Source organism: Castanea sativa, chromosome 1 (assembly GCF_040712315.1).
Source record: "Castanea sativa cultivar Marrone di Chiusa Pesio chromosome 1, ASM4071231v1".
Lineage (NCBI taxonomy): Eukaryota > Viridiplantae > Streptophyta > Magnoliopsida > Fagales > Fagaceae > Castanea > Castanea sativa.
The window spans coordinates 82,376,078-82,388,906 of NC_134013.1; the positions used below are offsets into that span (position 1 = coordinate 82,376,078).

At 40.9% G+C, this 12,829-nt stretch overlaps 1 pseudogene; it reads left to right on the plus strand.

Moving 5' to 3' along the window:
- Window positions 1–426: 426 nt before the first annotated feature.
- Window positions 427–3,047, plus strand: LOC142635524 (cysteine-rich receptor-like protein kinase 3; annotated as a pseudogene).
- Window positions 3,048–12,829: the final 9,782 nt, after the last annotated feature.

The window sequence follows — 12,829 nt, forward strand, 5'->3', positions numbered from 1 at the left end:
CCAAATTATTTCTTGTAATTAGTAACTCATATTTGTAAGCCATATGTATCTAAAATTGTAATATCTCTAACATTACTCAATTCTTTGATACTTCTTAAAAGTAGAAGAAAAATGTAAAACTATTTTTTTTTTCCTATATCTCAATATATATATATCTCAATTTTTGCCCCAAAATTTGGGGGCTTTTTTCTAGTAGGGCCCTAGGCGATTGCCTAAGTGGCCTAAGCCTAGGGCCAGCTCTGTGTAGTTACTGCTCAAACTTTATATGTTAAACACCCTAGAAACACTTGAATTTAGTAACCTAAGCAAATAGATATTGCTTCTCTAGAACGTGGTCCTAAATTACAACTAACAATATTGGAATAATTCTTTAATTCATGGTATGAAATCGGTCAAGTGTATCTCAAAATGAAGTTTTGTAACAAGATGAAAAATGAGTTTTTGAGTGACTGTTTAATTGTGTATAAAGAAATAGTGATTACCAAACCAATTAGTTTAGCAGTAATTATAAATGACTTTAATACACACACTTTGTTGACTTAAAATTAATTTATAAAATAAAATATTATTTTTAGTAATGACAGCTCACCTTAAAAAAATTTCTGGCTCTGTTACTCTTTGTGAGTGCGACCCAGCTGAAGCTCCCACTCACCCTTTTAAAGGTTTATGGGTTGGCTCAGTGTTGAGAATCAGTAAGTGGCATTGCTTGTGAGGAGTGCTTGGTTCATGTGCTCCAAAGGAAGAAGGGAGAGTCTTGAATGTAGTTGTTACATGCAAAAGTTTTATTATAATTTGAGCGATCCAGTGGGAGGAGATAATCATGGGGATCAGTTTTAGTTTCCTTCTTTTTTTTAAGCTCATTAAAGCAATTAGTCTTACTATTTCCTTAAAGTTCATCAATAAGTTGTGTTGGAATTGTGTTTGAACTCTGGAGTGGAGAATTTGGCCTTCAATCTTCCTCTAAAAATTTTGAGAAGCACTTTATCTGGAATTCTCTATAAGCATATATCAAATTGGTAACTGCATAATCACTTTGTTGTTGTTGTAGTTTTTATTTTCATTATTATTATTATTTAATCAGAAGCACTTCATTATTAATATGATAGAAAACCCCTTCAAACATAGATAATTCCACTAATGACCTCACAATCAATTTGTATAATTATCCAGTCAAACAAATTAGAATTCTTCTTGTGTGTGTGTATATTTTTGTGGGGATTACAAAGTGCTTTTATTTCATTTCATTTTTTTTTGGTAAAACAATTTAATTTCTAATGAATATTTTTTACTGATTAATATGTTAATCTTTGTTAGGAAACCTCTCTGCTAGTCCTTACTTTGGCTGCAACAACTTTAGCTTTGGGCTTTGTGTTGATTATCACAACTGTTGTTTGTACTGTGAGGAAGAATGAGAATGTATTGAAGAAAAGGAAAAGGTACCTATGTTTATATTTAGATTCAGAAGGATTACTAGAGATTCACTTTTAATCTTAAGTGGTAGTTCGGTTAATCAGCCAAATTCAAGGAAAAAGATTGTCTGACTTGTTGAGTTTATAAATAGCTTATTTTTCTGGCATTTGTTTCAGAGAAGCAATTAGGAGGTCTGTTGTCCATCTTATACAAGTCCAAACCCTATGTATTATTTGAAAGTCTAGAAAGGACCACAAATTACTTCCACAATTCCAAAAAGCTGGGAGAAGGACATTCTGGTTCAGTTTTGCAAAGTAACTTCAAGTTTTATTTTCTAAATTATTTGAGGGAATAAGAATTTTGTACATTTCTTTGTGTTAATCAGGGAATTTTACCAGATGGGAAGGTTGTTGCTGTTAAGAGGCTCTTCTTCAATAGTACAGAAAGGGCCCTGAAAGCCTTCTTGTTTATGAATATGTGCCAAATCAAAGCCTTCTTGATCACTTTTCTGGTATTGTAATATAATCTTGAACTCCTATTCATATAAGAATATTGACTTTTCCTATTCAATTCATTTACTTGTGCACCTTTTGTGTCAGTTGAAGAGAATCTTCGGCTGCTAAGGTGGGATGTAAGGTATAAGATCATACTGGGTACAGCTGAGGGCTTGGCCTATCTTTATGAGGAATCAAATTTGAGAATTATCCACGAAGACATGAAATTAAGCAATATCCTACATGATGGGGATTTCGAGCCGAAGATTATTGCAGATTTTGGACTTGCTAGATTATTTCCAGAAGATAAGAGACATGCAAACGCTATTACTTCTCGTTCAGTGTAAGTGCCTAGGGATATTATCTTCCCATTTTGCACCTTTTTTTTTTTTTTCAGTTTTGGCATTATGTAGGTACGTGCAGCTTAGCATCACTTTTGCATGGAGCAAATGTCCTGTCTTCTACTGTTAATTTTTGTCATGCAAAGGTGAGTAACATCCACCTTAGGGGAAAAAATAGTAGCAATTTTGTGACGTCTTTTTTTTTTTTTTTCTGTCATAGATTGACAATTTTCCTCACTACTATGCACTATACCTATTATCTCTAATTTATTCCTATTTCTAAATGTGCATCTTTAGAGGTTACATGTCTCTAGAGTATGCATGTTTTGGCAGGATAATTGAGAAGGAAGATGTTTTCAGTTTTGGAATTATTGTCCTGCAAGTTGTATGTGGACAGAGGAATTGGTGTTTTCAAAATTCTCATCATATGCTAACAATGGTAAATCTTTTTACCTGACGTATCACCAATTCATGTTATAGAGAAATTGTTTTCTTATTTGAAGAATCAAGACTGAAATCTTTAACAAAACTTCTTTTTCTTTTTTGGGTTCTTTATAAGGTTTGGAATCTTTATAAGAAGGGAAGGCTATGTGAAGCTGTTGATCCAGTCTTAGAGGCTAATTTTCAAGAAGTGGAGGCTTCCCGATTACTTCAAATAGGGTTGGTTTGTGCACAATCTTTAATGCTAAGGTCATCAATATCAGTAGTTGTGAAAATGCTAACTGATCAACATGAAATTCCTCAACCAACAGAGCCATGGTTTGTTAGTTCTTGCATTGGAGAAAGTAGTCAATTTGTTTGACACGATTGATTGAGCCTAGATGAATTTTTCTTCAATGTCAACCTTTTTGCTCTTTCATTGGAATTCATGTCACCAGGCGTTGTTGTTGCCAAACTCCAAACTCATGGCTTTCCAGAATTTCATTCCGTTGTGTTTTGCTTCTTGAATTAGTGCAGAGGATGATTTGCTCAAAAAATGAAATTATCCTGACCTTATTTGGTTCAAGTGATTGAGTCAGCTGTCTGTAATAGTCCTTGGTGATGTTTTAGAAATATATATATTGTTGTCACTTTCCTATATATGTTAACAATACCAATAAACTTAAAGATGCTTTGAGAATCTTTTAATCTCAGTATTATTAAACTGAAAATTGGATCAATAAAAACAAGAAGAAATAGAAGCCATTTAGAAGGCGATTGAAAGTTTATAATCACCACCACAACAAGTACAATTTCTTATGGGGGTTGGGGGCAAGGGTCAGGGCAACTCCAGATTGAAGCTAGGGTGTCACCCTGATGTGGGAAAAAAAATTATTACATATAAATTTTAAAAATTTTATGATTTTTTATACTTAAAACAAAATTTGTGAGTACCCTAAATTTTTTTAAGCTCAACATAATTAAACTTTGGACAAAGTTTGACGATAAATTGACAACAAACTTTGTTGTAGACAAAAGCTATAATTCCACTTAATAATTTTTTATTGGATGTAAATTTTGACAAATTCACCATTGGATTAATGAATTTTTCTTATATCTTCCATGCTTGCAAAATTTAAGAAGATCAAAGATCAATAGCTCATCAATTAAATGTTTAAATTTCGAGTTTTTTTACTCTAAAATTATAAATACAAAATTGGTTTATAGATCAAATAGTAAATAATATCCAATTGTCATAAAATTTGTCATTTGTTTTAAGAACATAAAGAATATGTAATTTAATTGTTAGAAATTCAAAATATGTAGTCATGTTGATTTGTTTAATGAAAGTTGTAGCCTAAGACTACAACTAAGTTTGTAGCCAAATTTTTTTCTTAAACTTTGATTTCCCTTAACAATATATTAGGTCCTTAGAAAAAAAAAAAAAAAAAACCCCAAGAAAAATTTTATTTAACTAAAATTTTTAAAAAAGATGTAGCTTGCGGCATTAATAATAACACTATCATGCAACGATTTAAAAAAAAAAAAACTCATAGAAGAAAATTATAAAACTTTATGTATGTGTTTTTTTTGGTTAATATATGAATTTTTTTTTTTAATGTTAGATTTTGTATAATTTAAATTTCTTAATGATTACCCTAAAAAAATTTACTGAAGCCGCCACTTAAGATTGGGGTTCAAGTTTTCAAAAAAGAGTTTTACACACTTTCGTTTAGATTAGGCTTGAGCAAAGATTTCAAGTTTATAATTTAAGATTTGGTCAGCTAAATACTTTTTATTTATTTTTTGATAAGTAGTTAGGGAAGTAACTGAAAGTAAAGGATGAGTAGCAGTTTTGGGCTTTTTTAACTAAATGGGCTCCGTGCTTTGCTTGTGGAGCTCCTTGGTGGATGGATCCTCTGATGTTGGTTTCTCCACAATTGAGGCTAGGGTGTTTGTTTGTTTATTTTTAATATTGTATTTGAGGTAGAATTTATGTTGAGCCAAAACTATTGTTTTTTCTCGGTGTTATATTAGGCATCTACAGCCTTGCAGGTTCAACCCAAAGCCTATTAGTTCCATTCAACTCAAAGGAGTCAATTTTCGTACCAATGTGTGTGTGTGTGTGTATTGTAAGCGCACAATTGCACCTGGACCCAAAGACAACTACGGGCTCAGGCCCAATGAGCCTTAAACAATAAAATTTGTAGAGTGTGGGCTTGAAACCTAGATTAGGAGTACTGAGAACTTGATAACAGGCTAAGAGTTACAAACACATATAAATAACAAAAGATAATTGTAAATTAGCCTCCTCGGACGTAAGCCGAGGACTACTTCTGTATTATTTCTATTTCTTACTTAAAAGTTACAATTCTTAGTTTCTTTCTTTGTTGCAGATCCCCCTTTCTCTTTGGCCTTCACCCCTTAAATACTTCCTTCCCTGATACTTTTGGAAAGTGACTAGAAGTTTCACCCTCTTGTTCAAGGGTCACTTCCCCATTAATGCGACCAGGGAGGTAGGTGCAGGGCCTTTAATGCAGAGGTGCCAGCCTTTACTCTTGATATTTTCTTTAACACTGGTGCATCTAGAAGGTTCAGGGTGTCCCCCTTTAACCATTAGTCTTTCCAGAGTTGTGCCTTGACCTTCATAATGAAATTTTGAGTTCTCTCGGATCTGTCCGAGGAGAAGCTCGCCCTCGGCTGTATCCCCGAAACCTCGGCGTATGGGCCAATTCGTAGAGTTTAATTCTGGAGCAGGTCGGCCCTCAATGCTACAGTCCAAAGGCCCATATGTCCACTTGGGTCCTTTTACTCCCCACAATAGCCCCTCAAAACTCTATTTTTCATCGTCCGAGGAGAAAAAATAGGGTTTTGATTCAACGAGGACTTACCCCACACGTTTTGTAATTAACTGCATGTGTGGAAACCGTTTCGCGTTCCAGAGGATGCCACTTGGTGGTTTTATTTTCAAAAACGCGCGCATTTATTATCGTAAGTTACACCTTGTCCCCCACGTTCAACGGTGAAATGAGCATCCAATGGCCCTCGTTACTCTGTGAAAATTTGGGCGGGACAAATGCAATTTCGAAGCCGTTTCCCGCACGTCGTGACGCTTCGGGAACCTACGCCCTCATTTATTTCCTCAGAGGCTAATCCCATCAAAACATCAGTAATCACCTTTTTTCTGCAGAAATCCGTGGAAATTCGCACAACTTGAAATTTGTAAGTTCTTATTCCTTTTCCTTAACCCTTTCTCCTCGGATCCTGTCCTCGGCCCCCCTTTTAACTGTTCCCTCTCTTAAAACTTAGTCTTTCGTTTCTTTCTGATGGGAAAGTTTAAGTGTCTAGTAGATACCGCTGCTGGGATGGAGGGTTTTAGAGCCAAGTATCATATTCCCAGCGACATAGGTCTAAAATACTGCCCAGCGGAAGCCGTGGCCGGTTCTAGGAAAACTGGAGAGGTCATCATCCCCATGGTCGCCTTCGTAGAAGGTGGGATGACCCTCCCAATGAAACCCGTAACCAGGGAGTACCTCCGCAACCACCGGTTGTGTCCCGATCAGTGCGCTCCAAACGTTTTTAGAGTTTTAGGAAGCATTGATGCTCTAAACGAGCAAATGGATCTGAACCTCACTTGGCATGATGTCGTCTTTATGTACGAATGCCACAAACTCACTGGGGTAGGTTATTACATCAAATCCCGCTCCAGCGTAGTTAGGTTGATCTCCTGTTTGCCCAAGTCCAATAAAGGCATGAAGGATGACTACCTCATCGTCTCTGGCAACTGGCACGACAGCCCCCACTACCCAGTTGAGTGGGGAGATCCAGGTGCGACACCTTAGGATTTAACTTCCCACCTCATAACTCCCTAAATCATCTAGGAATGTGCATTCGCATTTACTTGAGCGTCTAACTTTAATTTATTATATGTTCTACGCATCTGACCATATTTGTTTATTTGGATGTTTTTCTTTGCAGATAAACAAAACGTGCGCCCCCGCTTAAGCCACTGCAACGTTGCAGATTTGAATCGAGTGCTACGCTCCGAAGTGTTCGTCAACGAAGACTTACAACTTAGGGCGGCTCATTTGATTCTAGGGTACAAACCTATCTCCTCGGACTTTCAGGAGATTGAGAACGCAATAATTGCGGGTGACCGGAGGCGAAGAAGGATTCACGTGGCCAGGCCGCACTTCCTAGCTGACAACGACCTTCCCGACGACCCCAACACCATTCTGTACAACCGTCCTATCGCGACAACCCCCCTCTCAACACACTCCCAGGCAACTGCTGTCCCGGAGGAGCAGGTGTCCTCTTCACACACACTAGACGACGAAATAGATAACTTTCAGCTCGAGGACATCGAAAGACCCCGAGGAAACCAATTCGTCATACTTTCTGACGAGGAAGAAGAGCCCACCGAGGCCTCCGGAGTTGAAGGGTTCGTTGTTGCCCACCCCCCAGTCAAATCCGAGGAGGACATGGACAGACTTCACGGCCTTCTGACCAAGAGAGGCGAAAAAGTCGCCCAGAAGAAGACAGGAGGGTCCCAAGCTCTTCCATCCTTGCCACCTCCCCCTCCTCCAGCCGAACCCAAGCTTCCACCGTGAGGATCCGAAACAGAAAAGATAGGGAGAGGCCGAGGAGACTGCTGGCGAAAAACAATAAAGACCAAGACAACAGCCGTAGCCAACTCAGCAGCAGAAGCTAGATAAGGGCAAAGGCGGGGGCTCGTTCGATCGAGTGGGGAGATCCGAGATGTGGCCGAAGTGCGCCGAGCACCGGCCACTGTCTCTGACTTAAGACCGGACGGCACCAATTTCCTGCCGATTTAGTATCGGGGCAATCCAACAAGGCCATGCCCACCACCGGCCGATGCGTTGGAGCGCCCGCTCCCGCCGCGAGGACATGGAAACCTTGGAGAGAATGAGCCAACCCCAACTATTCCTGTCTTTAAAAAGAGAATTAGCCCTGGTAAGTTTAATTTTTTTATGAATATTTCCTTCTTCATAATACTGGATTATTAATGAGTGTCCTGCTACATCTAATTCTTTAACACTTTATGTAGGCCGTTCAAGAAGTCTTTGTAGCCGAGAAGTTTGTAGAAGACTCTCGGAAGAAGGCCAGACTGGAGCTTGACATTCGAATGGAGACTGAGAAGTCCCTAGGCCAAGCCCTCGCAGAAAATGAGAAACTCGTCTCTCAGGTGGCTGATCTTAAAAGAGAAAGAGATGGTGCCGAGGCCAGCCTGAAGACTATGAAAACTCAAATAGAAGGGCAGCGCAAGCTTCTCCGTGAAAAAGATGACGAGCTGGCCCAAGCCCAAAGGGAGCGCTCGGATTTGGAAAGGGAGCTTGCGCGAATGAAGGAGGAAGCCGGCGCATTCAAACGCTCTCTGGAGGCCGCCAAGCAGGCGAGTTATGAGGAAGGGGTAGCTGCAACAGAGAAGCAGTGACGGAGGCTTTCGCGGCCTTGTGCGGGAATACGTCGACAAGTACGGGAAGCCTAAATGTAGCGAGGGGTTCCTTCGGCCTCGGAGGCGGAAGTCCGAGAACGTTTGGCTTCCCCTGGACATACGGTGAGATAGAAGAGACTCCTGCTCGTTGCTCCTGCCCACGAGGCAACTCTTCCCGCTCATCCTCCTACGGCCCCAAAGCTCATTCCGGATCCTACGGAACCTTCGGGTTCCAGCAAAGAGATGGAAGGGGGTGGGGATGCCGAGAAAGGCTCGAGCCAGACTGTGGAGCCCAATGTCCCTCCAACAAATGCAGCAGACAAAGGGAAGCAAGTTCTGTCTTCCTTTGAGTTGGAGCTAAGAAACACCGAGGCAACCAGCACTTCTCAGCAAAACCCCCCTCCAAGAGTTTAGGGACCAGCCTAGGACTTCTCTTTCTTTGTAATCAGAACTTAGCATGTAATGTATGCCAGAATTATTAATGAAATACAATTTTTGTGCAACTTTCTTTTATGTTGTATTTGTTTTACTTTATTATTTTTGGACTTGTCGTAAAGTTCTCATGAATACATAGTTAAAGGTAGGTCAGAACAAATAAATCTAACTCCAGGGATTGCACAATCATAACCTTTACACAGCCATGCCTTAGTTAAACAATGCCTTAGTTAAACAATGCGTTAATTAAACAATGCCTTGTAATCTATGGTATTGCTTTTAGTAGGATGTAAGGTCCGATGACCATTCCTTACAAAAATTTACTTAACACCTAAAGACATAGAACTTAAAATCCACATTAACAAATGGTAAGATACTGATTTCCACAAAACGTGTAATAAGAATAAGAATAGTGACAAGATATTAAGAATAGTAACTTTAACTGTTAATTTTCCCAAAGTAGGAGGTCCGAGGACCCGACATACCTAAGGTTCTGTTTAACAAATGATAAGATATCAATTTCCACAAGGTTTGTGGTCCGAGGACTACACTTAACCAAGTTTCTGTTTGACTCTTAAGAATAGTAACTTCAAATGTTAATTTTCCCAAAGTAGAAGGTCCGAGGACCCCGCATAACTAAGGTTCTGTTTAACAAATGATAAGATATCAATTTCCACAAGGTTTGTGGTCCGAGGACTACACTTAACCAAGTTTCTGTTTGACTCTTACGAATAGTAATTTCAAATGTTAATTTTCCCAAAGTAGGAGGTCCGAGGACCCGGCATAACTAAGGTTCTGTTTAACAAATGATAAGATATCAATTTCCACAAGGTTTGTGGTCCGAGGACTACACTTAACCAAGTTTCTGTTTGACTCTTAAGAATAGTAATTTCAAATGTTAATTTTCCCAAAGTAGGAGGTCCGAGGACCCGGCATAACTAAGGTTCTGTTTAACAAATGATAAGATATCAATTTCCACAAGGTTTGTGGTCCGAGGACTACACTTAACCAAGTTTTGTTTGACTCTTAAGAAAAGTAACTTTAAATGTTAATTTTCCCGAAGTAGGAGGTCCGAGGACCCGGCATAACTAAGGTTCTGTTTAACAAATGATAAGATATCAATTTCCACAAGATTTGTGGTCCGAGGACTACACTTAACCAAGTTTCTGTTTGACTCTTAAGAATAGTAACTTCAAATGTCAGAGGTACTTATAACTTTAAAATGTTAACTAACAAAAGCACATTTTATTAATAATAATACCTTCTAAGGTTATTTACATTCCATGGGCGTGGTACAATTCTTTCATCTAGGTCAGCTAGCCGATATGACCCTATGCCTGCTACTGAAACAATGCGATAGGGGCCTTCCCAGTTGGGACCTAGCTTACCCCAAGCTGGGTTCTTAGAAGTGCCCACAACTTTTCTTAGTACAAGATCACCGGGTGCGTGCGGCCTTAGCTTCACGTGGGCATCATATCCCCGTTTTAGCTTCTGTTGATAATAAGTCATTTGGACCAGAGCTGTCTCGCGTCGTTCCTCAAGTAAATCGAGGCCTTTCTCTAGGAGTCCATTGTTATTCTCCGAGCTAAAAGAACTTGTCTTCAGGGTGGGAAAACCAGATTCTAGGGGTATAACCGCCTCGGCTCCATAAGTCATAGAGAATGGTGTTTCTCCCGTGGACCTGCGCGGCGTAGTCCGATACGTCCACAGAATATGTGGGAGTTCCTCTACCCATCTGCCTTTCGCATCGTCCAACCTTTTCTTGAGCCCACTAACTATGACCTTGTTAACAGCCTCGGCTTGCCCATTTCCCTGAGGATAAGCTGGGGTTGAGTATCTATTTATGATGCCCATATCACCACAGTATTTCCTAAAAGCCTTGCTGTCAAATTGAACGTCATTGTCTGAGATAAGTGTGTGTGGAATACCGAATCTAGTGACGATGTTTTTCCAGACAAATTTCTTGGAATCAACGTCTCTGATATTTGCTAAGGGCTCGGCCTCAACCCATTTAGTGAAATAGTCTGTCCCCACGAGAAGCCATCTTTTGTTTCCTGCAACTCTCGGAAATGGCCCCACTATGTCCAATCCCCATTGTGCAAAAGGCCAAGGACTGGAAAGAGGGTTGAGAGCCCCTCCAGGTTGATGAATATTAGGGGCGAACCTCTGGCATTGATCACACTTTCGAGCATAATCCTGAGCCTCCCTCTGCATATTGGGCCACCAATAACTCTGAGTCAGAGCTCTATGGGCTAAGACCTTCCCCCAGTGTGGCTTCCACAAATCCCCTCATGCAGTTCTTCCAGTAGTGCTTCCGTTGATACAGGGTGCACACACAACAAGTACGATCCTGAGAAGGATCGTTTGTACAGTTTCTGGTCTTCGAACAACCAGAAACGTGGCACCTTTCGACGTATCTTATCTGCTTCAGATTTGTCCTCAAGAAGGGTATCATTCTTAAGAAAAGATATAACCGGGTCGATCTAACTAGGTCCAGGCCTTATCAGATGAATGTGAACTGTGCTGACAATGGTAAGAGTTGGCTCTAACAAATCCTCCACGAGGATAATCCTGGGCAAACCCTGAGCCGAAGACGTTGCCAACGTAGCCAAAGAATCTGCATGAGTACTTCCACTCCTAGAAATGTGAGCTAAGACGAAGGAGTCAAATTCAGCTTGCTGACGCTTGACCTGGGCCAAATATTCCTGCATTCTGGGGTCTCTAGCCTCCATGGTCCCCATGACTTGGCCGACCACTAACTGAGAGTCCGAGAACACATGGATTCCCTTTCCACCCATCCTACGTACCATCTTCATGCCCACCAAGACTGCTTCATACTCGGCCTCATTATTAGTAGCCGAGAACGCCAATCTCAAAGATTTTTCGAAGACAATCCCCTCAGGGGACACTAGGACAAGTCCAACATCAGACCCTCTCTGATTAGCTGCCCCATCCACATACACTTTCCAAGTCGGAGGTACTGCAGCTGTGATCACACCAACTGGTTTTTCATTCATGCGTGCCTCTTTCAGGGTTTCTTCTAGCAATGGTTCGGTAAACTCTGCCACCAAGTCAGCGAGGACCTGGCCCTTCACCGAGGTGCGAGGCTTGTATTTAACATCAAAGGCTCCCAAAATGGTTCCCCATTTTGCCACCCTGCCAGAGTAATCGGCACTGCGTAACACCGCCTTAAGAGGCAATTGGGTTAGGACCACCACAGTGTGAGACTGGAAATAATGAGGAAGCTTGCGCGTGGCGTGAACTATGGCCAGAAGCGCTTTCTCCAAGAGCAGATAGCGCACCTCAGCCTCACTCAAAGACTTACTAACGTAGTAGACCGGTCTTTGCACCCCGCTTTCATTCCTTATAAGGACCAGGCTGACCGCGTGGACGGCCACTCCCAGATAAGCAAACAAGACCTCGTCCGCCTCGGGGCGAGACAAAATGGGTGGCCGAGAAAGATATTGCTTAAGCTGTTGGAAAGCTAACACGCAATCCTCGGTCCATTGAAACCCTTTCCACTTATTCAACAATTGGAAGAAAGGACGACATCGGTCAGTTGATCGAGAGATAAACCTATTCAATGCAGCAATCATTCCGGTCAATTTCTGGATCTCTTTTGGGTTCCGAGGCGGCTGCAAATCCTGAATAGCCTTGACCTGCGCTGGGTTCACCTTTATGCCTCTGTGAGTAATTATGTATCCCAAGAACTTTCCGGACCCCACGCCAAAAGAGCACTTTGAGGCGTTAAGGCGCAACTTGTACTTTCTTAGCACCTGAAAGGTGTCGGCCAGATCTTTCACGTGTGAAGGTATTGTTTTACTCTTCACCACCATATCATCCACATATACCTCAATGGTCTTCCCTGATTCTTGTTCAAACATTCCGGTCATCATTCTTTGGTAGGTAGCCCCAGCATTCTTCAAACCAAATGGCATGACCTTATAGTGGTAGTTCCCTGTTGGAGTAATAAAAGCAGTCTTCTCTTGATCCTCCAATGCTAATGGAATCTGATGGTAACCCTGGAAGGCATCCAAAAAACTCATACGAGGATGCCCGATAGTGGCATCCACAAGCTGGTCAATACGCGGCATTGGGAATGAATCCTTGGGGCAGGCCTTGTTTAAATCCGTAAAGTCCACACATACTCTCCACATTCCATTCTTCTTTTTAACCACAACCGTATGCGCCAACCATTCGGGGTAGAAAACTTCTTTAATAGCCCCGGCCCTCTTGAGTTTGAGCACCTCTTCCTTCACAGCCTCGGAATGTTC